The sequence below is a fragment of the Pogona vitticeps genome, chromosome 2 (assembly GCF_051106095.1).
Source record: "Pogona vitticeps strain Pit_001003342236 chromosome 2, PviZW2.1, whole genome shotgun sequence".
Classification (NCBI taxonomy): Eukaryota; Metazoa; Chordata; class Lepidosauria; order Squamata; family Agamidae; genus Pogona; species Pogona vitticeps.
The window spans coordinates 268,259,849-268,287,608 of record NC_135784.1 but is presented as its reverse complement, the minus strand read 5'-3'; the positions used below and the strand labels follow the sequence as shown (position 1 = coordinate 268,287,608).

Sequence of the window (27,760 nt, the reverse complement as noted above, 5' to 3'; positions counted from 1 at the left end):
TGCTTGATTTTAGATAACTTTTTTCTATGGTTTATTTTCAGGCCACCATTTCTCCAAACTCTTTTAATTCTTTCATAAGTGCTTTAGTTGATTCTTGTGGATCTTCCACCACTACGAGTAAATTATCTGCGAAGCCTGTGACTCACCTCTAATTTGGAGCCCTTTAATTTTATCAGAAATTCTTATCTGATGAATTAGAATTTCAATTACTATCAGAAAGAGCAGTGGTGATAATGGGCAGCCTTGTCTCATACCTTTTTGTATTTCAATTTCTTCTGATAATTCTCCGTTAATTCTTATTTTTGCTTTTTGATGGGAATAGACCGCTTTTATATTGTGGATAAAGAATTGGCTCACTTCCATTTCTTCTAGTTGGAATATCATAAAGTTCCAGTTTATGTTATCAAAAGCTTTCTCTGCATTGATTAAAAATAATGCTGTTGATTTTTCTGGGTGTTCGTCATAGTATTCTGAGAAGTTTATAAGGTTTCTTACATTTTGTCTTAAATATCTTTTTGGAAAAAATCCTGCTTGATCTTCATGAATTACATTAATCCATGTCTTCTTCAATCTTGTAGCCAGAATAGTTGTATATATTTTATAATCCACATTAAGAAGAGATATTGGTCTTTAGTTTTTATTGGCATTCTCAAATTTTTTGTTTAGCAAATTTCAGTTTGGTTGCAATATTTGCTTTCAAAACAGTATTTAATTTATGTCGTGCTATTTTAATTTTCTGTTTTATTTGCGCTACTGATGGACTTTTTTCATTTGTTTTTCCAGGTTTGACAATTCTTTCTCCAGATTATTATATCTGATCTCTTTTGACTGCCTTCTTTTTGCTCCAAGTCTTGTCAAAATGCCACTAAGGAGTGCCTTACCGGCATCCCACACCATCTGCATGGACATTCCTTTGGAAGAATTCCTATGAAAGTAGTCCTTCATATCTTCCTTTACTGTCCTAATGATTTCTTCATCTCTAAGTAAATTTGTATTCAATTACCACAGTGTTGGTCATTTAGATATCTCCAACTCTAATGTTATACCATGGCGTGATATTGTTCTAGGCATTATTTCTGTCTCCACTAGATTCATTATCCATGTTTTCAGAATCCAAAAAGCATCAATTCTGGATCATTATGTCTATTTGAGAAGAAAGTGCAGTCTCTAGATTTTGGAAATCTTGTTCTCCATGCATCTATCAGTGCAGGTTAATCCACCATCTGTAAAAAGATTTTGTTCTTTTTAGTTCCTTTTTTGCTTTTTTGCTCTGTGTCTTAGATTAATCTCTTTCTTTATCAAAAACGGCATTGAAGTCACCTACTATACAGCATTCCTCATATTCTCTAATTGTTGTATCTTTGTATAGTTTTTTTTTCAAAAAATGCCTTTTGATTGCAGTTCAGTGCATAAATATTAATTAAGAGCATTTGCTTTTCTTCTTTTGGGACCTATACCATTAAAGTTCTTCCATCTTCAGATGCATGGATTAATCCTAACCCTACGTCTACCTTAACCCTCATAATAAACCAAATACCAACCTTAACCCTTAAACTTAACCCCAACCCCAACCATTACCCTAACCCTATCCCTAACACTATACCTAGAACTAAACCTAACCCTAACCAAACCCTAACATTCTCCTTAACTCTAAACCTAGCCATTTAGGGTTAGGCTTAGAGTTAGGGCTAGGGTTAGAATGGTGGTGAGGGTGGGGGTTAGTGTTAAGGTTAAGGAAAGGGTGGAGTTAGGGTAAGGCTAGGTGTAGAAATTGATATATGCCAAGTTCTTGGTCTACGGTTAGGGTTAGGGTTAAGATGAGGGTTAGGGTCAGGCTTAGGGTGATGGTTGGTTTAGAGTTAGGGTTGAGGTTGGGGCAATGTTAGGGTTAGGGTAAATATTAGGGTTACTGATAGGGTTTAGGGATGGGATGAGGATTAGGTTTAGGGATAGGGTCAGGGCTATTATTAAGGATAGGATTAGAGTTAGGGTTAGGGTTAGAATTAGGTTAAGGTTAGGGTAAGGGTAAGGGTTAGGGTTTCGGTTAGGTTTAGGGTTGGCGTTAAGTTTAGGATTAATCTTAGCGGTTAGAGTTAGAGTTACATTTAGGGTTAGGTTTGAGTTAGGGTTAGGATTTGGGTTATGGTTACGGTTAGAGTTAGGGTTAAGATTAGGGTTAGGGTTAGGGTTGGGGATAGAGATAAGGATAGGGTTAGATGCCAGGTTAGGGTTAGGATTAAGTTTAAGGGTTAGGGTTAGGGTTAAGGTTAAGTGTGGAGGTAAGGGGAGAGTTAAGGTTAGGGTTGGGCTTTGGTTTCAGAGTAAAGTTTACCTGAACGTAATATTCCTCCCAACCCTAACACTAAAGCTATGCGAACTCTAACCTCTAAAACTATTCCCAACCACAAACATAACTCTAGCGTAGTAAGAGCCCTCAACCTAAGCATTAGCCTACCCTAACCCGAACCCTAAACCTAACACTCACCCTCACCCAGACCCTAACCTTAAGCCTCAAATTGATCCTAAACTTAACCTTAACCCTAACCCTAACCTCTCCCTCAGTCTAACCCTCAGCCTACGTCTCAGTCTAACTCTGAGACTAACTCTAAAACAAACCCTCACACTAAGCCTGAAACTAACCCTAACCCTAACCTTAACCCTAACCCCAAACCCAACCCAAACCCAAACCCAAACCCTAAACGTCATTCTATACCTCACACAAACCTGTACTTATCCATCAGCCTAAGTCTGAGTCTAACCCTCAGGCTAAATATAACCCTCACCCAACCCCTCACCTTAAGCCTTTTCCTGACCCTTCGCTTAAACCTAACCCTATCCCGACCCTTACCCTTAACCCTTATTGTAGTCTTATCCATAACCCTAATCCTATCTCTAATCCTAACAATAAACCCTAATTCTAACCCTGACCATTACACTAACCATGACCCTACCCCTAACCCTAACGCTTACCCTAATGGTTACCCTAAATGTAACCATAACTCTAACCCTTAACCTTAACCCTAACTCTAAATTTAAACCTAACCGTAACCCTAACCCAAATCCTATCATTAACCCTAAACCTAAACCCTAACCCTGACCCTGACCCTATCCCTATCCCTATCTCTAACCCATGCTCTAGTCTTAGCCCTAGCCTTAACCCTAGTCCTAGTCCTAAACGCAAGCCCTATAGGTTACTATACCCTAACCCTCACCCAAAAACTCAGCCTAAGCCTCAGTCTAACCCTCAGCCTAACCCAAACCCTCACCCTCACCTAAACCCTCACCCTAAGCCTCACCCTAACATTCACGTTAACCCTAACCATAAACCTAACACAAACTGTAAACTGAACTTTATGCATCCTCTTTGCAGAAGCATTATAATTTCATGGGTCCCAGGATAGTACTAAACCTAATCCTAATCATAACGCTTATCGTAATCCTAACCGTAACCATCACCCCAACCCTATCTCTTATCTTACCCTGAGCCCTTTAACTATAATGGGCCCCAATGTTAGCCCTAAGGCTAAACCTAATCTTAATTCTAAATTTATCATAAAGTCTATGGCTAATCCTAACCCTAATCTCACCTGAATCTCAACCCTAAACCTAATCCGATCCCTAATCCAAATTTTTATCCTGCCCAAAGCTTTATAAATGTTATGAGCCTCATGATGAGCTCTAACTCGAACCTGAACCCTAACCCAAACCTAACCCTTATTTTACCTGAAGCCCTCTAACTATAATGAACCCAGTTATTAGCCCTAACCCTAACCCTAAGACTAACCCCAAGCATAACCCTAAACCTAATGCTGCCCTCAATCCAATCTTTACCGTAATCCCAACCTGAACCCGAACCCTAATCATAACCCTTATCCTGCCCCACATTCTATAAATATTATGGGTCCTAGGATGAGCCCTAACCCTATTCCTAATGCAAACAATATCTCTATCGCTATCCTTAACCCTAACCCTATATCTAACCCCAACCCTAAACCCAAACCTAATCCTATCCTCAACCCAATGTTACCCTAACCCAAACCCAAACCCTTACCCTGCCCCAAGCTGTATGTGTTATGAGCCCTAAAATGAGCCATAATTGTAATTCTAAACCTAACTCTATTTCTAATGCTAACAATATCCCTATCCCTATCCTTAACCCTAACCATAACTGTAAGCCTAACCCTTATTTTACTACCTCAAGCTGTTTAAGTATAATGAGCCCCAGTGTTAGACCTAACACTAACCCTAACTTTAATCGTCATCCTATCCCAAGATCTACTCATATTACAAGCCCAACTAAATGTTTAAGACAAGGCAAAGAAAAGTCTTTTTAGAAAAATTGTATAAGTGATACATTGTGTTTTCAGTACTTTAATCGATTCTATATATAGTTTTACTTCCTCTGCCCCTCCACGAAGGAGTACAGGAAGTGTTTAATTTGTTAGTATCCTGAAGTGGCTTGCTTATTAAGTCACTTTACATTATTGGATATTTGCAAAGGGAGAAGCTGGTCCAAATAGGATTGTTTGACTTCGTATATACCATTTGGGTGTGAGGATTGCACCAAATGGCATAGCCTACTTGTCTCCAACTCCAAGTGAGCCTTTTTAGCCTGCTCCAGCCCACTCAAAAAAAAGCCATGTTTTTTGCATATTCTGAGCCTAGACCACTCTATTTGAGACATGCTCAAAGTGCATAAGACATCTTTTGGCCCTACATCCACTAGGAAGCTTTTATTGATTCCCGAGCAATACTGGACTTACTCATTTTCAACATATAGAATGAGCGTGCCTTAAGAATATTTTATTCCCTTCCTGTTTACAGGCCAGGAACATGTAAGTCTGGCAATATATAGAACAGCAGTATGAATTAAGTTTTTTTATCAGCATTAACAAAAAAAAGCAGAACATTCTGTGTCTACACACAAGATATAGTATCAGACATCTAAGATATGTTCTTAGAAGTTTCCTGTACGCATTATTAATCAGATTGTCCAAAGATTTGAAGAAAAAAGGCATGAGCTCAGCATAATGAATATTTCTGCCAGCCATTTTTATAATGACTATCTGGAATGTTTATTGTGTGTCAGAGTGTATGCATTACCATTGGCTTTCTTGTTTGGCACAATAAAAGAAACTGACGTGATGCATCCCCCAGAAATCTAGGTGGATCAAAGAAAGAGGGAAAAATGCCCCCCCCTTGCTGGTGGTACTGTTGCATATTTTGAAAAAAGAACATGCGGGTATGTCAGGAAAGTCTTAGAGAACACCAGTAGTTACATTCATTCTGTTTATGATGACAGAGCAATGGGGTTCTTTCAGTTCAATTTATGAGCCAGTTATTCATAATGCTAAGTAAGAATGGTATCCCAGCAGCTCACAATCCTTATGATGGCATCCATCACAGGATGGGAACAAGAGCTACTGTCATAGTTTGCCAAATGAGAAATTAGAACTGGGAGCCCTTGATTCCTCCATGACTCAGGTTGAAATCTGAGGCAGTGAAGAATTCCTAGACATATCACCCACCCTTTCAAGGACCATTATGTGGACTAATAAGATAGCTGAAGGTCACCCACTTTACCCTGAAGGAGATCCTCTTAGTTTGCAAATGATGATCTTTAGAAGTTTTTAAAATGTGGCTATAATCTTGGAAAGCAACCACTGTGCAAATGGATAGAGAGCCACTCCAATTGGAGATACTGTTACCCAAACTATCTCCTATTTGCATTTGCTATTGAACTTGGACATCTTTTACATGATTTGAGGAAAAGCAAGGCTTAAATGTGGTCCTAAAAAATGGGATTGCTTGTGGCTCACCAAGGAGTGCCCACTTATTGCCAAAACCTGATTTGTCATGTCAGAATGTGTGAAAAGGTTTTGAGATACAAATAACAGCTTCAGATATTTCTCATAATTGTCTCCAATTAAATCTAGCTTCTCATGTCAATGGGCTCCTGTGGGTGTTGTTGTTTAGACATTAAGTCGTGTCCAACTCTTCGTGACCCATGGACCAGAGCACGCCAGTTGTATTCCTGTGTGTACAACTGATCTAGTGAACAACTTCTTGTCAGAAATTATTGGAATGAGTATAGACAAACAGAATTGCTAGCATGTATATTTAGTAGGGTTTTGCTGATAGAGTGTGGTGTTGTATACACAGAATTACTTCAGCTGAGTGTTTTGATATTGAGAATTCATAGCAGGTCCCTGATGACTGTTGTTATGAAAACTTTTAAACAATTGTATACACATGGTCCAACCTTCATCTGCCAAACTGATGTTGGTGGTATTTAGCATATATATTCCAAACTTCTTTTACCAAGCTGGCATTGTTTTTGTGTGTGCATAAGATCTGTTCCACCGTATTGTGGTGTGGAAGCATGATAACCCTGCCTGTACCATGCGTGCATTAACTTTGGTGATAAATGCCTGGCTCTTCCTTTAGAGAATTATTAAAAGAGTCCTCTGGAGGGCTAAAATGGTGGAAGCCACACATTTAATAGCTCAGGTACAAAGAGTCAGATTGTGCCAGTTGGCAAAAGTTAGCAGGAAGCTGTCACAATAAATGGCAGCAGCTGCTCATAGTTCTAAAGAGTATGTCCCAGTCAGAACTGAAAACTGATGGCATCTACATTAATACTACCTTAATAGTCCATCTGCTACTCCATAGGGTCCCTAGCTGCTGTATGGAGTCATAGGCATTTGACAGGCAGTCTCTGTATGCCAGACACATATTGTGCCAAATGTTTTAGGCTGCCTTGCATCGTTCTGATCTGTCAAATTTTCTCTGCTCATATATCAGGCAAGGAGTTACAAGGGTGCATTTTTTTAAAAAAATAAAAGAAAGGAAAATGCTACACATCATTGGCTTGCAGCATCCAGGCCGCCAAGAGTTTGGAAGGGAAGATGTTTTGGTTACCCCCATTTCTTTTTTTATTGACAAGACACTGTGAATAACATTGGCTTCCTGGTAGTAGGCATTTGATAGTAGCTTTGTTCACAAAGAGTGACAAGCCCAATGGAGAAATCAATCACTGTTTCCCCTTTGCGTTTTATAAATCATGTTTATATTGTTGCAGGTAGCAATTACAACTCCGCTAACAATGAGAGGAGACACAGTATCAACAGGAACAGTATTTCAACAATCCATGGAAGAGAAGCTCACTTTAAAATTCTTACTCAAATATACACCAAATGTTTCATCTTGTTGAGAGCAATGGCATGCAAAACCTTTGTACATGTTACTAGAAACTATCAGAGCAATATTAGAATAGATTTTACCACATTTGTGCAGATACATGATGCATGGGGTTTGGGGTATGGAAAAGCTTGCTTGTATCTCAAAGTATGCCTTAATGGCCATGTATGAAATACGCCCTTTTAAAGCATAGGTTTTTAATTTCTTTTGAAGCAGTGTTGGCAGACGGTAGTGTGAGCCCAAATTATTCTTATTAAATGAGTAAAAATATGTGCATAAATTATGCAAATAAAATAAATCTCTTATAATAAAAATCTAAAATGGCTTTGCCTACTTATATAATCAAACAATCTATTAGATTCACTATTTCACTATGGCTGGACAGGAAGCAACCCTAAGGGATATAGGATTCTATACTGTTCTTTAGGAACCTAATTCAGGATTAGTAGCTTTATTAACTGCTGTGCTTTTATATTTACAAAAAAATCAAACACTTAAGAATCTCTCATCTGGGTTCATCATGTTCAGTTGATAAAGGACATACACAGAAATTTCTCCCTTTAATGTGAGATGGGGAGATTCCCCTCTGCCCTTAGCATCACAGAGATGTCACACATTTTTGAGATTGATCAACCTGTCTGTGTATGATTAGCTTGAAGTATGGAAGAACAGTTTTGCTCAGAGAGAGGAGCTTTTGCACAGATTGGGGAAACCAAAATTTGGGAAAAACAAACTATAAAGTGGTTACTAAAATATATAACCATATGCAAATTCAAGGTTCTTCCACAGGTGAACCATCTGGGAAGTAATAACCAGGAGTGTGATTCCTGACTTGGTTTGTTCTTCTGTGGTAAATGTTCTCATTGCCACAAGGCAGCAATATTTTGTTCCTGTTTGAGAGATTTTGCGCATTTGCAAAACCTTTTAAAAACAGAAACACAATAGATGAATTTAATAGCTAACAGTTGACTTCTGAATATCCGTAACACACATCCATTTTTAGAAAATGTGATGTTTACCTTCTTTCATGAACTAAAAAACATGTTACCATTGAATGGGCTTCTTTTGTCAGCTGTCCCTCAGCATTTCCTATGTGTATGCTCTTAGCTTCACAAAGGAAAAAGACAATAATCTTGTGCCAAGCTATCACAGGTAAAGTGGTCGTTGTCTCAGTTTCATGCTGAATGGGAGATTTCTTAGAAAGGCTGGAAAATCCTTGGCAGGCTGTCTTGCTTTGTAGAGATGGAGATTATGAAGAGATTTTTTTGGTCATATCCCTTGTATTGAAGAACAGTGAAACATATGGGTCATGAAATTTCTATAGAAAATTATGCAGTATTCAATGTAGCTGATTTGAATCCTGAAGTAGTTTTGAAGTCCTTTGGGTGAAACACCTGTTTAATAATGATTCTTCTGCAAAAGTTAAATTATAGATTATTTAGAGAGAAAACATTTCACCTTAAGTGCCTCTTTCTATTAGTAGTTAATTTTCGTTTCACTTAGACCCTCTCAACTTGCCTTTCATTTCCTTTCTGAGAAGGAAAACTGTATGTTTCAATGACTTGTGGAACCTGTACAGATCATGCCAGTGAATTACAGATGTGAAAACATCTGGCCACTGTCTCATTTATGATAGAATAAGGTTGTATCATCTGCCTGAAAGACAGTGAGAGATGTTTGATTTCTGCCTCAACAGTTCTCTCTTTAATTACACATCTTCTTCTCCTACCAAACAATGAATGTTAATACTGTAACTTTATACTGCCAGTAAAGATTCCACCCATAAACCTTTGAAAACACTGAACAACCTCATGGAGGATGACCCCATCACTGGCAATCTATTCCTTCCAGTGGCAAAGGCCATATGCCTCAGTATTTCACTTCCTTAGGAGCACCAGTTTTTGACTTGAGGGGTTCTGTGTGACTACTGCATGAATGTGATTCTGAACTAGATAAGCTTTTGCGCTCATCTAGCATGACTTGTCTTAAGACAGTTACCAAACTTGGTTTATGAGGTCATCTCATTGGGAGGGAGCAGAATTGGGAGAAGTATAAGGATAACTTTCTGTGTCTTGGATTGGAATAAACTTCTGATTGGAATGGTTGCACCAGAGTAAAGACATGGAGGTGTTGTTTGTTGATTCTCCCTCCCTTTGCAACCCTGGTTCTCCCATTGCTCAGGAAGATCTCCCAATCTTCTGGAGGAGGATCTGGGGAGGCCGAAGACTGAAGGTTGAGAATGGAATTGACGAAAATCTCCTCCTCCCCCATTCCATCAGTGAAAAAGCTCTGCAGAATCAGAAAACTACCATTCAATCTCACCCTATTCTCATAAATACACTATACAGCTTTATGGTGATCTGTCCATATTCTTCTGTTTGCTTATGCTTTCTACTTCAATAAAGTTCTTTTCAAGATAGTGTGAGTTTTGAATACTGCTCACTCATATCTCCCACTCACTTTTACATTCTGTGTAAGACAGCTCCTCTCATTGTTCTCAAGTGTTGAAGCTTTTTTTTACGAACTTCTTTCTAGTGGCACGATGTAAGAAAACTTTCTGCAGCTTTCAAAAAATGATGTGTGAGTATTATCGTGGGGGTGGGGGCACATTTTAAAGAATGCTTGATGGTATGAAAGTGACTGGGGAGAAACAATAGTGTGGTGGCCTGCTACATAAAAAATGAACCTGTATTTGTGCTCCTCACAAAAAACAGTGTAAATTACAAGAGCTTGTTAACCTGTTCTCCTCCATCCAGACTACTTCTTTCATCTTTCTCCCTTACAAGAAAAAGAGAGATGAATCAATATGAAGCATTAACACACTTCTGCTTTCTGAAACTTTCTATTTCAACTTGTGTTCACATCAAACTGACTGGATGTGCAAGATGCAAATGTTAAATTTCCTGATGAATCTAAAATTAACACGAGCCACTACTTTCTTTGACTGACACCTTTTGGATCCTTTCATGCTTCTGCAAACTGATGTGTGTAGGCACTTCCAAAGAAATTGTCACTCATTTTAGCCACTCAATCAACATTTGTCACATTCTTGCATACTTCCATGAAAAACCCAACCTGGCACACCAGATGTGGCAAATTTATGGAAATGCAATGTTTTTATGCTGGAGTGCCTGATGCAACAGAAGAGGGCAGTGCGTAATAAGCTTGGCTTGGAGCATGATGCTTCAGGCTGTAATGAAACCTGTTTCTTTTAACCCTCTGTCTTTTTCAGACAGTCATCCATAATAACTTCAGCCTTAATGCTTCTCTTCTGAGACTAGGTAAATAGCTAGTCAACTCAAAAGTCGAAAATCTTGTCCCCTTTGTGGAAATTATTCTCCACTTGGCAGATAATGTAGCCATCAACATATGCAGCAATGTTTAAAACATACGTAGAGTATGCCATCAATTAACTGAACCTTAATTATCAAAATTCATTTTGTCTTCTATGCATAACCCCCGACAATAAAACCCTATAAAAGAAAGATCCCACTTATCAGAACTTCTGATTATCTAAGCACTTTGCCTGTCCCTAAAGCCCTTCAGGTAAATGAGGGTATAATACAGTATATGAGTTTCTCCTAGGATTCTCATTTTCAAACTTTACTACTGTCACTAAGATGTCACTAAAAATAGAATGGTAGAGTCTTTATATGAAGAAGCACATATTACCTTAGGGCTGTGGTGGCTTTCATTCTCTGTAGCGGTTTGTAGGCTTTCCCCAAAGGTTCAGAAATGCTCATAACTATTTCAGAAAGTTGTTGCTTTCATTAATACAACCTATCAAGAAGGAGAGTCTGTTGGATGTATCATGATATGGTGGGCAGTGGGTAACAAGGTTGAGTGTACATTATGACCTCTTTGCCTACTATGGAGAAACCTAAGATGTGAACTCTTCTTAGTAAGGTGGCCTTTTATTTTCTCAAGAGTCCTCCTGCAGATACAATGCCTATGCAGAAATAATTCATGCTGAATAACTTGAAAATAATGACTGATTTGGTTTCTTGAGAGAAAAATGTAATCTGCAATCTTGGTTTTTAATTGAATGACTAGTTGAAGCACTGGGTATGGACACCATGAGATATTAAAAATTCCATATACAGTATACTCTGCACAGCCAAGCAGGATAACCTTAAGTTCTGGGTTTTTTTTTTAGTCTTTTCCTTGTTCTGTGGGTCACCCTAGGAAAAGACACATTGCTATCTCTACACTGCTCTCAAATTCCTCATACAGACCAGGAGCACTTTGATTAATAGTGGACTTTCCAGGTAATTAAAGTGTTACTGTAACCCTGCCCCTGAGTCTGAGGGTTTGGATTAATTGCCTTCTATTGGTCTCTAATTAAATAAAACAGATGGAAGGTAAAAGACGGTTACCTGCTGCTGGAGATGCAGAAAAGACGTCAGGATTGACCTTCTGTTCCATGAGGAGGTCTGAGAAAAAAATCATGGAGAGCATCTGGGAAAAAAGAAGAAGAAAAAGAAAGTGGTATGACTTTGTGGGCGGGGGAAGGGCAAGATGTCGGTCACTCCAAAGTCCCATTAAGTTCTAGGGGTTTCATTTTATCCTTGAGACTCTGTTGGTGCAATTGGCTACAAACTTAGGGTTTCAAATGCACAAGTGTTGCAGAACACAAACAACTAAACGTTTAACTTTGTTTTAAGGTAGTTTAAGCTTTTGAAATGTGGTCAAGCTTCTGTTTCCAACAAGGTATCTATAATTAGCATGAAAAAAAATAGCAGTAAACATTTGCGTCTCAGTAAGTACTTTTTTGTAATTACTTTTCAGACTCGAGGAGGGGTGGGGGAATACTTCTAATAAAAATAGGCCATAGAAGAGGCACATTGATTACAGATGACAACATGGGAAAAATGACTGGAAGTAATTTATTTTACAGATAATTGTGTGGCAATTTATTTCAACAAGCAGTTTCTTAGCTCTAAATTGGAGGCATAATTTCTTAGATTTAGTAATTCATGACTTTGTATTGATAACAATCAGCATTTTCAATACAAACACTTTTGAATTCTTTACCCATTGTAGAAAACAGAAATTGCATTTTACTCTTCAATGGTAGCTGCCTTTGTGTCTTACAAGGGGGGGGGGGGAGAGACAGAAATTGAATTACCATTTTTGTCACAGAATATCACACAAAGTAAACGCACTTCTTTTAGCATTTGAAGGAAACATTAATTTTTCTAAGGAAATCAAGCTGTATAATTGATTTTAATTCATATTTTATTTTCCTAATAATGACAGATCAGCATGCTTTAGGACTTAATTTTCCATTTCAGATTGAATGGTTAAAGCTGCTGGGGCCTAAAAAGGGATAAATGAAATGATTTATAAAATCATTCATTTTCAGTAGGAAAAATAAATGCACTCATTCGCATAACTATGTTTTCTTCTGCTGCTAAACCTCCTCTTTAAAGAAACCGTTTATGGCATCAAAGTGGTCTCTTTCTGTAAATAGTTTTATGGAGGAGATAATTTCAAATTCATTTACATCTAATAAAAAGATGGGAAAGACCTGGCCTTCTCCCCCCCTGCCCCCCACTTACCTCTTCTATGCAGAAAGTTAGTTAAGTTATGTGTGCAAATATATGTATATATTTTACTTAATGTAAAGGGCACCATAAAATGCTAGTCCCTCCAGAGGGCACTGTTCAGTTATGTGAGAGCCTGGCTGCTCATCCAGATCACCAAAACCTTTAATCTCTTCCTTATTGTTCTATTCCTAGAGGCATTAAGCTGAACGTATAAATTAGTACCCTTTCCAGTTTTGTTTTTGCAGACGTGATTAGAGGAGGAAATACCCTTCTCTCTTCCCAAACTCAGTCCCTAAGAACTCGTGCATTCACCACATGATATTTTGCTGATATTCACTGGAACTGGAGCAGTCTTTCACTGTTTATTCAATTCTAATTGCTAGATATTGAAAGGGTTGATATTTATAGAAATGAATAGAAACCTGTAAGGATTTTTTAAAAATATATATAATGTAGGTAACTCTGGTATAGTGATCTGATAGAGCATGGGCTACAAACCAGGAAATTCTGAGTGGACCGTTGGTCCAGATAGGCGGGATAAAAATCAAATCAAATCAAATCAAATCAAATCAAATCAAATCAAATAAATAAATAAATAAATAAATAAATAAATAAATAAATAAATAAATAAATAAATAAATAAATAAATTCCCTTTTCACATTTTCCCCTCTTGTCACCAAAGCAACTTTCTTAGACAGTTGTCAGGGTCCTGTCTCAAATTTGGAAGAGACAAGAAGTGGCGACAAGTATCATCATTACAGATAACACATTGTTTTTGGGGCTAACAGTTGTATAAAGATGTTACTTTTAGAAAACAATGACTTTCTAAAAAAAACAAACCCATAATGTTTACTTATAACATTTCCTTCTTGAGTGGCGATTGAAGGGAACCTTACACATTTCAGAGTGTTTCCTTATCTTTTCATTAGATTTTTAAAACTAGTTTAGGAACTGAACTGATGAAAAATTAGCAAGCAATGTAACAAGTAACACTGTGAGAGGTATTGTTTCATGATGTTAACAATAACGAGTTTACTTCTTTTGGGCTTCACAAGAAATTGCTCCATAAAAATTACCTTTCTAAAATTTGGCTTATCCCTGTTGACATGGTGGTCTCCTTTTCTTTTTTCCTTTCCTTTCCTTTCCTTTCCTTTCCTTTTTTTTTTTTTTTTTTTTTGATGTCACTCCAATGAGTCTCGGATGGCCGCTCTTGTAGTGGTCCACCAATGCTCCACAGTAATGACATGCCATGGAGGGCTTTGTGGGCTATTGCAGTGGTAGCTACCTGGCAACCATCAAAAAAGAGCCATAGTCAGTGTTGTCCTCATCTTCTAACAGGCAAGTTCTCCCATTTCTTTTGTGTCTGGTTAGAAATAAAAAGAAGAGGAATTTATTCATGAAGGCTTTCATGGCTGGGATCTAATGGTTGTTGTGGGTTTGTCGGGCACTTTGGCCATGTTCTGAAGGTTGTTCTTCCTAACATTTCACCAGTCTCTGTGGCCGACATCTTCAGAGGACAGGAGTAGCACTGTCATCCTGTATGGAAAGTATGTGCTCTGTCACTCAGCTGAGAACTTTTCTGAAGACCAGATGTCAGTAGAGGAAAGTGTTAATGGGATGCTGTTGCCTATCATGAGAAAAGAAGATGCAAAGCTGCTTTATGCAAGTAATTACCACACAAGATAATGCTGTATGCTGTGTTGTTCATGGAAAAATGGATGCTTAGTGGAAGAATTCTGTTTCCTTCTACAACTATGTGCCAATCATGCATGAGCATCCCTTCCCATGGAGTAAAGCCAAAGTGGCCTCCTGGTTTATTAGGGAACTTGTGGCGATGCAATGAGTGAGAATTGGTGATGCAATGACTGGGGCAAAGGCTAAAGTAACAATAGTGGAAAATTCAGAGTGAATCTGCCTGAACATGGGCTGGAACCCACTGGAAGACCAATTCCAGGGCAGTAGTAGTGATAAAGAAGCCATACTTCTCTGCCACCATTGCATCATCCATCAGAGCTTTCTTGGGAAGTCAAGAATTCACACAAGAAGAGAACACAAACTGTTTTTGAGAAGAATTTACACACTTTGCAGGCAAAATTGTTCTGATGTACCCTGACTTGGATGTTATAGTTGATGCAAGTTCCGTGAGTGTATCTTTGTGATTATAATTTTGGCCTTTGCTTGTCCTAATAGATAAGTTTCAGTTTTAGCAACTTGAGAATCTAGACAGGATCCCTGGAGATGTGAGATGTATTGGATCCTTGCACTTCCTGGCTTATAAATGTGATCAGAGAGAGACTGGCCAAGTGAATAAAAAGACTGGTGAATGTCTCCCTGTAGCAGGACTAGATTCCAGCACACTCAAAGAAGGGAATATTGACACTGCTGCTGAAAAAACAAACCCTCTTTTTGAATCCTAAGGTGTTAGGTAATTACAGGCCAGTTTACATGTTCATCCCTGGACAAGATCTGGAGCATGTGGTGACTTCTCAACTCCTGTGGTTGCAGGATGAAATAGATTTTCTAAACCCATTTCAATTTGAAACCCTTCCTAGTTGTAGGATGAAGAGTGCTTTGTTCACCTTGGAGGATGGCCTATGCTTGGAAATGGACAGGGAGAGTCTGTCGCTGTTGGTTCTGCTGGACCTCTCAGTGCCTTTCAATATCATCTGCCTTTTAGGCACTCTTCTGCAGAGGCTCCCATCCATCCTGGAGAGGAGGACTCAAAAGGTGGTGTTGAGAAACTCCTTCTTGGGGTTCTGTATTGTCCTCCAAACTATTTAACATACTTAGCATGAAACTGGGAGAGATTATGTGGAGTTTTAGGGTTCAGTGGCACCAGAATGTGGATGACACCCATCCAGTCCTCTCCACCCATGTCTCTCCTTCACATCTGAATCCAAGGAAGGTGTTTTAGTTCTAAACCACTATCAGTGATCCAAGTATTTGAGGCTAAAGAAATTGCACAAATGCTCTATGGTTCCCAATTATTTGCAAATTCCAATCTGCGTCCCCTTGAGTTTGTCCAGTCCAGATTTCTGAGAGCTATACTGGTGGTGCCTCATTGTGTCCCTAACACAGCTCTACGCCTAGAGGCAGATTTAGTCTCCACCAGAGCACGTGCCAAGGCTTACATGTTCAATCACTGGCTAAAGTTTATCTTCTTCCCACAAGTTTTGGTACCATTGACTCTTTCTGATACCTTCCAATCAGAATGGAAGTGTCACCTGACAAATGAAGCTCTGCAAACTGGTCTTTCCCCAAATACCCGTATAGCAATGGGCTATGCTAATACGTACCAGATCAGCCGTCAAGCAAAGGATTTGGGACATACAACCTCAAGAATATTTAGGTTCACTGGACAAATCTAGCGTTTTAAAAAACAATGCCTTTATACTTCCACCTATTTGACCACTATAACATCATCTAAATCTAGAAAAGCTTTGACCGTAGCTAGATTTATTGTATTGCCTTCTATTCTTTTGGAAGGGAGATTTCAGGGCGTATCCTGTTCTGATCATTTATGTCCTGGTAATGGTGCTGGCGCTGTGGGCTAAACTGCAGAAGCCTGTGCTGCAGGGTCAGAAGACCAGCAGTCGTAAGATTGAATCCACGCGATGGAGTGAGCTCCCGTTGCTTTGTCCCAGATCCTCGCCAACCTAGCAGTTTGAAAGCAGGTAAATGCAAGTAGATAAATAGGTACCACCTCGGTGGGAAGGTACAACAGCGCTCCCTAGTCACGCTGGCTACGTGACAATGGAAACTGTCTTTGGACAAGCGCTGTCTCTACAGCTTGAAAAATGGGATGAGCACGAGTCGGACACGACTGGACTAAAAAATGTCAAGGGGAACCTTTACCTTTACCTAATGGTGCTGAAGTAGAAACAGTGGGACATGTCCTCTTATACTGTCATTTTTATAGAGGTTTCTGCAAGGATCTTCTCTCCCCTATTTTTCAAAACATTCTGGGGAGATCTGACAAATTTTATATTCTTTTGCTGTTCTCTGACAAGGTTTCTTATACTGCGACTAAAGTGGGCAAATACCACACAACTGCTATAGCTTGCCATAGTTTCCTGACCATGTAAGGTCTTTGAGTGTCCCCACCTTTGTTAGAGATGTCTTGTTTCTAGGAGAGTTGGGGTGGTATATTGATGGCTATATGTGTCTCTTATTTTCATCTTATATTACCGTGTTTCCTCGAAAATAAGACAGGGTCTTATATTAATTTTTGGTCCAAAAAACACAGTAGGGCTTATTTTCAGGGGATGTTTTATTTTCTTCATGTACAACAATCTACATAGATTCAAATACAGTCATGTCATCATCTTCTGGTTGCTGCACAATGATGCACAATGGTGGAGGGCGGGGTTTCACTTAACTAGGGCTTATTTTTGGGCTAGGGCTTATATTACGAGCATCTTGAAAAATCATACTAGGGCTTATTTTCAGGTTAGGTCTTATTTTCAGGGAAACGGGGTATGTGATTGGTGTGATGTTTTAAAAGCTTTTATATCCTTCAATGCTGCTGGCTAACTTAGAACTTTTCTTAACTTCAGTGTCTAAAAAGAGCCAGATGGTGGCATGCCTTGTCCAGTGTCTTTCGGTATTATCTGATATTATGTGATTTCATCTAAATAATGTATTTTTATCTTGTTGGTCATTGACCATAATAGATTAATAAATACAGACTATCTGGTGTCAGCAATGGGGCTGGATAGGTGAATAAACTGAAACTTAATGTAGAAGTGCTCCCTGTCAGATGTATGGCAGATCAAGGAATAGAGTTTCAGCTTGTCCTGAATGTTGTTACACTCCCACTGAAAACATATAGTAGTAGCTTGGTGTGCTCTTGGATTCATCTCTAAGCCTGGCTGTCCAGGTCTTGGCAGTGATCAGGAGTGCATTTGAATGGTGAAAAGTAGTGTGCCAGCTATGGCCATTCCTTATGTTGTCTGATATGGCCACAGTGACACATGCCTTAGCTGGCATTACTGTAGCATGTTCTACATGGGACTGCCTTTGGAAAGTGTTTGGAAGCTTCACATGAGTAGAAAATGCTGCAGCCAGAGTGTTAACTGGGGCTAGTGAGAGGGAACATATAACTCGTCAGCCTGGCAGGGAAACTCATCTTCCCTCCTTCTGCCAAGAGTGTATAGTCAATTGTGAGCTCCAGAGCAATTGGAAGGGAGAGTGGAGCTGGTAGCAGCAGCAGCAGACACATGAGTGGACAGTCTGGCCCCAGGAGGCCTGACCCTTTTTGACATCCAACTGTAATCCAAACTATCTGAAAAATAACATCTCCCTGTATGAGTTGGCCCAGGTTTTAAGTACATCAGGAGAGGTCTGCCTCTTGGTCCTGCCAGCTTCACAGGTGCATTTGGTAAGGATGTGAGCAAGGGCCTGCTCTCTTGTTCCTCCCAAGCTGTGGTACTCCTTTCCATGAGAGGCCAGGTTCCACCCTCCTCCCCCCCTTGTTTGCTGTCCTTTTGCCAGCAGGTGAAGACCATTTTCTTCAGGCCAGCTTTTTTTTCTTCAATAACTGGCTATATATGAGGGGGCTTTAAAAATTGGGCTTTTTTTTTTTCATTTTCAATGCACTTTCAAAATGGGTTTAAACTGTGTTCACGTAGTAGTCTTAATTTGGTCTTAATTAGGATACTGGTTTAATTGTGTTTTAATATTTTTATAATGTATTGTGAATTTTTGCTTTTAATATTGTTCACTTCAATGTTGTAAGCCCCCTTGGCTCCTCTTGGGGAGAAAGTGAGGATACTAGTAAGCAAATACTAAAATAGAGTGGAGCTACCATTTCCCACTTGATTTAGATGCTATATGTCTGTTGATGCAACCTAGTATTGCCTGAGTTTTTTTTACCACCACATCACAACTAAGTAGAAATGGGCATGAACTGTCACTTTGGAGATTTGTGCCAGTTCATCCTTTGAACAAATAGGTGTTTGATGCTTCCCAGCTCCACCTCTGCCAGCCAGCATCCACCCAAAGGCAGTGCCCTGGCTTCCTTGCCCTGCCTCATGGATGCTGTATCTGAGTGGGCTCCCACTGGAAGAGGTGGGACTCAGAAGTGTTGAACACCAGTCCATCCAAAGGACAAACTAGCATGAACTGCCACTTTGCCAGTTTGTGCCCATCTGTACTCAGTTGTGATGTAGTGGTAAAAAAGGTGTGCAATACTAGGTTGCATAAACTGAAGTATAGCATCTAGATCAAGCAGGAAATGGAAGCACAACTGAGTCATCTCTATCATGGAGTCATGTTTAACTTGTGTCTACTAGGGCTTCTATATCCTTTTCACACATATCACTGCCAAGTCAGGTGTCACCAATTCATTGCCTAAAACCCTGTTGTTTAGCACAGTAAATCACACTAGAGAAGGCCCATGGAATCAATGGTTATTTAGAGAGTCAATTCCTCCATAAGTTACCCGGATTCAAATGGGCATACTTCAATTGTGACTTACTATGTTAAAGAGAGTCCCCTGGACTGCAAGGAGAACAAACTTACCCATTTTGAAGGAAATCAACCCTGAGTGCTCACTGGAAAGACAGATTCTGAAGCTGAGGCTCCAATACTTTGGCCGTCTGATGAGAAGAGAAGACTCCTTGGAAAAGACCCTGATGTTGGGAAAGTGTGAAGGCAAGAGGAGAAGGGGATGACAGAGGATGAGATGGTTCGACAGGGTCATCGAAGCTATCAACATGAATATGACCCAGCTCCAGGAGACAATGGAAGACAGGAGGGCCTGACGTTCTCTGGTCCATGGGGTCACGAAGAGTCGGACATGACTAAATGACTAAACAACAACAAATGTTAAAGTAAATCACAATTAGAATAGGCCCAATTGAATCCATGCAACTTAAAGAGGCGTTGACTCACCAAATCCCATTGCTTCAAAAGGCCTGCTCTAGTGAAATTTACAACACAAAGCAACAGGATTTTATCCTATATCTGTGCCTCTGATTTTTCTGCCTAAATGCAGAACAATTTTTGTGTGTTGAAATTCATTTTTGTTTGTTTGTTTTGGCCTAGTGCTCCAACCAGTTCAGGTCATATTGAATCCTGACTCTTTCTGCTGAAGCATTAGCAACCACTCCTGGTTTGCTTGCATCTACAAATGTGAAGAACATCTCCATTCCTTCATCCAAGTTGCTTATGAAGATATTTAACAACACAAGGCTGAGAAGAGCACCCTGCAGAACCCTATTTTTCATGTATTTCCAGAAATGTAAGGAACTATTAATGAGCACTCCTTGGTCGCAGCTGGTCAACGAGCTACAAGTCAATGGGGGCAGCATCTAGACCATGTTTTAAAAGCTTAGCCTTGGGATATTATGAGGGACCTTATCAGAAACCTTGCTGGAATCAAGATAGATACATAACATCCACAGTACTTCCCTCATCTAGCAAACTTGTAAACCTTTTTTTTTTTTTAAAGTATAGCAGTGGTTCTCAACCTTGGGTAACCCAGGTGTTCTTGGACTGCAACTCCCAGTAACCCTGGCCAGCACTGCTGGTGGTGAAAGCTTCTGGGAATTGCAGTCCAAGAACATCCGGGTTTCCCAAGGTTGAGAACGACTGAGTTACAGCATTGATAATTTGTTCTGGACAAATGCAGGCTTGCTGTTAACAATCAAGGTAGGAATGTGAATCTTGAAGCCCCCTGCCCTCAGAGACAAACTGAGAAAAAAGGTATTCTTTTCACAGCAAGATTTCTCTATGTGGTGTTTTTCCCCAGGGGGAAAAAAACCTATGCAGGTCAAAATTATTACAACTCCTGTAGAAAATGTCATCTTTCCTATTTAGGGGCTCATCTGGAAAAGGAATAAGGAACCCCAAGCTGCACAGTATCATTACAGTTCCTATACAGAATGGCAGCTCTCCTGACCAGGTTTCATCAGAAAAGGCATTCAGCTCTTCAGAATCAAGCAAAACAACAAGAACAAAAAACAAATGATCAGAAAAGGGAGAATATGTCTAGGCTCTCATTTTTGCAGGATGCTGAGAAACTTCACTATGCAGGGGGAATTTTCAGTGAAAAGCCTTGGCATGGTAAAACATAGAAAATCAACAAGAATAAGAAATCTGCCAGGTACTCATCACATTATTAAATCAGGGCATTCTTTTCTATGTATTTTCTGTTTAATTATGTGTTCTAAAATCTTTCCTAGCATCAATGTCATGTTGACAGTTGGTAGTTACCTGCGCTCCCTCCTCTCAACACTGTTTTTGAAGATATGGACTGTTTTTGTCCTTACTTAGGCGTCAGGGACCTCCTCTGTTCTCCGAGAATTTTCAAAGATAACAGTCAGAGGCTCCAAGATTACATTTGCAAGTTCCTTTAATACCCTTGGATAAATTTAATCTAGCACTGGAGATACATGCATTTATTTAAAGTAGCTAGGTATTTCTCCATACCTGTCTTGTGAAACAGTCCTGTCACTGCCTTCTTTATTCAATTTGTGCTGGGAAAGGGAAAAAAAAGTTTTGGAGTGTTCACCAGGAGTCTCATTGAATGTTTGCCATGGATCAATGATAAATATTTTTTTCCAGTGTTTCTTCTTGATATAAATTCCCTGAAAAGTAATCATATAAAGAAATCATTCTAACCTTTTACAGCCTTTCATGAAATCTTCATTTTGCTGAACGGCTCTTGATGGCCACTAGTGCTGTGAAAGTCGATCCGATCATCAATATTATGGTTGAAGAAGGATCATTACTGCACGTCTTCCTATAAATGACAAGGCCTTCCATCTTATGGCTTCATTCTGAGCCACTAACTGTTTAGGTTATTTGAAATCTCATTTTACAACAAAATATGTGGATTGTATATATGTGCTTTTTTCTGCACAAACTGTGAAATCAATATCCCCGCTTAAATGCTAGAGGGACATCATTGTAAACAAGTTATTGATGTTCTAAAGTCATTTACACCTGACACAGAAGATAGATTGTGACATTATTAATTTAACTGGCAGTGGGTATAGTAAGATAACTGCCACGTAAGGCAACAGCCTGCCATCTGTAAAGTTCTTCTGCATATTTTTGTGGCGCTCGCTCTGTGGTACTTTTGACAGCACCAAATCACTTTTAATTTGTCAATTTCAAAGGTTGTCATAAGAAAGTTCAAGTGAAGGAGAATGTCTACTTGACTCACATTAAATGCTAGATGATTTCACTAGATTGCATTTGCAAAACAGTCCTATTCTTTGGGAAAAACAGGGCGTGGGGTATTTAGGAGGATGATTTCAAGATGCTGCAAAAATGGAAATATATTGTGGCAAAATGAAAACTGGCTTCCTAACAGACTGCAAGGCAGCAGTGTTTTGTAATAAAAGCAAAGATGTTTTCCTCTACGGTAACTTTTCATACACATAAAATGTGCAAGGAAAAAATACAGAAACTGCTGACACTTTTCCTTTTGTGTGTATTTATGTGTGTGCGTAATGTATGGCATGGTTGTGAAACTTTATGGTGGCTCAGAATACTTGAAAAGAACAGCCCCAGTTCCTTCAAACACAAACCTTCATTGCTATTTGTTAAGGGAGGGAAAAGGGGGATTCTAAAACTTGCTTGGGCATGGAAATACATAGGCTCCTAAAGGAAGAATGAAAAAGTCTTTTCATCATACTTATCACCTAAAAGCTCTAGTGTTTTTATTACCATCATGCATGTTGTAACTGAGAGATTCAGCCATGATGTCATTCTGAAAGCATCACTCCAGCACCTTCTCTAATGCATTGATTATTCTGGAAGACTACATTGAGCTCATAGAAATAACAGCATCCTAACGCTGATGTATGATGGGGATTTAAACCTTATTCCTCTTTTCCTAGGAAGAAAGCACAACTAATTGCAAAAAATGGCTTCTCAAGCTGTAAGAAGATGAGACATGTTCTGTTGATATCAAGTAGACACTGTTATTGACATTTTTGTCTTGTGCAAATTACATAATTTGTATAATATGAGCAAATTACTCAGTACTGTAATCAGCACTACCTTTTGTGGGCTTCGAAGAATCAGGAACACTGGGTTGTATGTGTCTACCCACATTTAAAAAGCAAACAAACAGGGAAAGGATGGTACATATATCTTGGTGGAGAAAAGCATTCCTTGTCTTGTTTTGAAGGTGAGGAATCTGGTGCAGCTTGGAACTTACTATTTGAGACACCTCATAGTATCAAGACGGCCTGTACTGACAAAAACAAAGAATTTAGTGGATATTCTTTATATCTTCAACACACAAGGTACTTGTTCACAGTCTGCATCTTTTCTGCTTAATTGAATTAACAGCCAGAATCCTGTTGACTTACACCATCATTGTTGACTTACACCATACAGGGGCAAACTGCACAACAAATCGCCACTTGCATTCCTTGTCAGGCTCCACATCATATTACTGGTGTGTAATGAGGAATATAAGCTGTGACTCAACTAGCTGCAACTTGTCACCATAATTTATACAAATGTATTTATGCTGACATAAATAATGAATAGGGTTCTGGTCACTATGATATATATTTTTGTGAGTGTAAAATGGACAGGACCACCAAATATATGCAAGATCCTGTGTAGGCTTTTTAGTTATCAACGGAAGGCTTGGAAACCTGGAAAAATCAGGGTTTCAAACAATCTGGAAAATTCTCAGAGACACAGGAGGCTTTCCCCTTCAGAAAGTCATCCTCCTCAAGGAGAGGAAGACAGGAAATGAGGATGGACAGTGCTGCCATATCTTCCTTCCTTACATGTTTCTTCAACATGCTTATAATGTCTGAATGAGTCTTTAGAGACAAGAGCTAAGGGGATTTATTTGGTAAGGCTATACATTTTTAGAAGTCACAGAAAAGTGATCAATCAACTCAAATACTTCCTGACATCTTAGTGACCTTTTATTTCTCCAAAATAGTGTATCATCCTGCTGATACTTTTTGGTTGTCTGTCTTAATGGCCTGACAGAGCTACCTGTAATTTTGGAAATGTACATAAAGAAATGGAGGAAGGAAAAAGAAAATCTCTCTTTAGTTGGTAGTGAGGATGAATGAGGGATGTCCCTTGCTGTCTTCTAAAGTTAATGCAGGAAACATTGACAAAATCCTTTAGGCAAAACAAAATTTGACTTTGATTCCCAGGCCTGAGCTATTTCTCCTATTCCTTTCTTCTCTCCTGCTGTTTGCCAGCTGCAGAGTTTGCTCTTCCCTCAGTGCAAGTGGGCACAGAAACATCTTCTTGAACAAATATAAGTGTGTGTCCTTGGATTAATTGGTGAGTAAATGGAGCTGTCACAGTGTTGTTTTCCTCAGGAGACAAAAAGTGTCTGGTCAGCAATTTTTGACACATTTTCTTTCAGTATTCCCTGTGTTTTAAGCATCTTGCTTATATTTACATGTATAAATATATATGTATTCATGTCTATTTGTTTCTTTGTGTTAATGTTAAAAGCACTGTCATACAATTAGTAAATATATCAGACAATTTTTGCCCACTAATGGGCAATATCAAAAGCATTTGGGGCAGCTAACATAATGTCCTCTGTGGTACATGGTGACGAGCACAGAGTACACTGATACAGGTATGAATGTACCTTTTGTTCACCCTAACGAAGGACTGTGTCAGTACAAAACTTTTATTCACTGTTTTAATATAATGCTTGTTTAATTCTTTTTAAGTATTTGTATATTTACTGTTTTTAGTTTTTAAATATTGTCCTTTTAATGTTGTAAGGCACCTTGAGTTTTTTTTAAAGGAGAAAGGCAGAGTTAAAATCCAAACCCATCCATCCATCTGATGGGGAGCTAGACTTTCCTAGGGTTCCTTTCCCTTTAAGAGATGCATAGTTCTTTCTTTCACTGGAGGCATTCAAAAGACTGTATATATTCAGATAGGGGGGTGATCTCAATGTCCTTAGAGGCCCCTTCCTATTCCATGATTCTATGATTATTCTATGATTCCTCCCACATTGCAGTCCTATAATTCTCTGATATTCCTTCAAGATGTCCAGATGTTCTGAAAAAGCTTTTTCTTAATTTAAATATGGGAAGGATTGGGTCAGCAAGTTCAAAGAATGGGCATTCATTTGATGTGGATGCCTTGAGACCTGAATCTTGTTGGCTACCTCTCTTTGTCAGTGGGTATAATGCCTGCTAGATAATTGATTTTATAAATATTGTATACATGCAGGGACTAATGATTGCATCTATTTCTGAACACTACAATTTAGGAAGTTTATTGACAAACTAAATTGTGTTTAGTGGGGAGCAGCCAAGAGTGCAAAGAGTCTGAAGATCATACTCTTATGAGCACTTGAGAGAGTTGTGTGTGTATAGCCTGGAGAAGAGGAGGAGATATTATAGAATCATTGAATAATTGAGTTGGAAGGGGCCTAGAAAGTCATCAAGTTCAACTTCTGTCTCAATTTAGGAATACAAATCAAAGCAGATCTGACAGATGGTTGTCTAATTTTCTCTTAAATGCTTCCAGCATTAGAGCACTCACCACTTCCTGAGATAATTGGTTCCATTGTTGTACTGCTCTAACAGTTAGTAAGTTTTTCCAGATATTCATATGTGTCCTGCACTCTGGGTTTTTTGAAGGGTTAAGACAGAGATTGAAAAAGTTGGTGTGTGCTAGAGAATAGACAAGAGATAAAAGTAATGGAATACAGTGGTGCCTCGCTTAACGGGTGCTCCGTTTAATGACGAAACCGCATAGTGACAAAGATTTTGTGATCGCTTTTGCGATCGCATTGCAATGTTCCCTATGGGGAAAAATCACTTTGCGATGATCGGTACCCTGTTTCGCTTACCGATCATCGCAAAGCAATGATTTTTAACCAGCTGATCCAAAATGGCCACCGGGTAAACAAAATGGCCACCCACTGTGTTTTCACGTAGATTCCTCGCTTACTGGGCAGCGAAAATGGCGGCCGTATGGAGGATTTTCGCTTTAAGGTGAGCTTTAAGCCCATAGGAAAGCATTGAAGGGGTTTCAATGCATTCCTATGGGCTTTTTAAAATCACATAGCGACGAAATCGCTTTGCAGCGATTTTTGCTGCACCGATTATCGTCGCTATGTGAGGCACCACTGTATAGATAGACAGTCATAAGATATTGTTACAGTGGTTAATGTGAATGAATCCAAACAAGCAAACGTGTATTCCTATACAAGTTTAATGACTGAACAATGAAAGAACATCTATGACTTTACTTCTGTGATTTACCAAACAAACAAACAACAAACAAACCTGTTATGTATTGGCAGCCCGGGTTTAAGACACATATTTGGTACAATGTGGATAAATATCCACTGGTGGAAGCTTGTAAAGAGAGTAAATAGTACATTGTGTCCAAAGGTGGACCTGTGTTTGAGGGAAAACAAAGATAGGGCACTGGGGAATGTGACAGTACCACTCCTATCAATATTTGACAAAGTGGAATATAATTGGGCAACTATAGAATTAATTTCTAATTTAGTCACAGCAGCTAGATTAATTATAGCCAACTTTTGGAAAATAAAACATAAATTTCTATTAAGTAAATGGTATACAGATGTATGGAATATAGCTATTAATGACAAATTAACATGCAATATTAAAGTAAAAATAGGAGTGCTTAAAAGGCATACTTTTGCAGAAATTTGGGGAGATTTTATTGATTATGCATTAATAAAGGGGAAGGGAAGAGCATCATCGAAAGAAATATTACAATTTTGGAAGGGGAATCCTTGAAATAAAGGAAAAGGTCTAGTTGTCCATTGGTCCTGGTGGGGGGGAGCACTTTATTTCAATTTTGTTTGTGTATAATTATTGTATTTTATTTGTTTGTTTGTTGTTCTTCTTGTTCTTTTGTTTCTTACAATATGTTTTCATTTAATAAAAAAAGATTTTAAAAAAGGAACAGTATTCCTGGTTTGTGGAACATGTTCTGTCCAAAATTTAGCAATTGTAAAGGTTCACTACTCTTTATATTTCTTTATTTGCCAACCTTGCTATTTCCCATGCCTACACGGTATAAATTCCTAGTGGATTAATAGCATAAATATAATCATATAATCTATGAAACTAGTGGCTGAAATCCTGTTGCTTTGGATGGCAAATTGCTGCTGCTGCTGTTGTTACCCTGTTTTCCTGAAAATAAGACCTAACCTGAAAATAAGCCCTAGTAGGATTTTTCAGGATGTTTGTATATAAGCCCTACCCCAAAAATAAGCCCTCGTTAAGTGAAACCCCACCCTCCACCATTGTGCAGCATTGTGCAGAAACCAGAAGATAACATGACTGCATTTGAATAAATGTAGATTGTTGTCCATGAAAAATATAAATAAAACATCCCCTGAAAATAAGCCCTACTACGTTTTTGGAGCAAAAATTATTTTTGGGGAAACACGGTATGTACTGCCAAGTTGCCGTCAACTTATGATAACCCTGTGAATGAGTGATCTCCAAAATGTTCTGTCCTCAGCAGGCCTGCTCAGGTCTTGCAAACTTAAGTCTACAGCTTCGTTTAGGAAGCCAGTCCATCTCATATTTGGTTTTCCTTCAACCTTTCCCAGCATTATTTTCGTTTTCAGAGAATCTTACCCTCTCTTTCATGATGTGCCCAAAGCAGGATAGCCTGAGTTTCAACATTTTTGTCTCGTTAGTTCAGGCTTGATTTGTTCTAGAACCTACTTGTTTGTCTTTTTAGCACTCCAGGGTATCCACAAAGTTCTCCTCCAGCACCACATTTCAAATGAGTCACTCCCCCCCCCCCGTAAGCTTTCTTGGCTGTCCAGCTTTCACACTCATACAGCGTAATTGGGAATACAAGACTGTGGGTGATTTTGGTCTTGCTATCCAGTGACATATCCTTATATTTAATTTTCCCCCCAATTCCTTCATTGCTGCACGTCTGAGTCTTAATCTTCCTGTGATTGGTTGGCTACAATCTCCATTTGGACTGATAATGAAACGAAAGTATACAAAACCTTTGACTATTTAAATTTCTTCAGCTAGACTAA

The 27,760-nt window shown here is 38.9% G+C and overlaps 1 long non-coding RNA gene across 1 annotated transcript; it reads right to left on the bottom strand.

Moving 5' to 3' along the window:
- Positions 1 to 233: 233 nt before the first annotated feature.
- On the bottom strand, positions 234 to 27,760 carry LOC144587042 (uncharacterized). Its single transcript, XR_013542192.1, has 2 exons — positions 13,827 to 27,760; positions 234 to 11,658 (listed from the first exon to the last, which is right to left on the bottom strand). It is a non-coding gene; the product is annotated as an uncharacterized LOC144587042 (long non-coding RNA).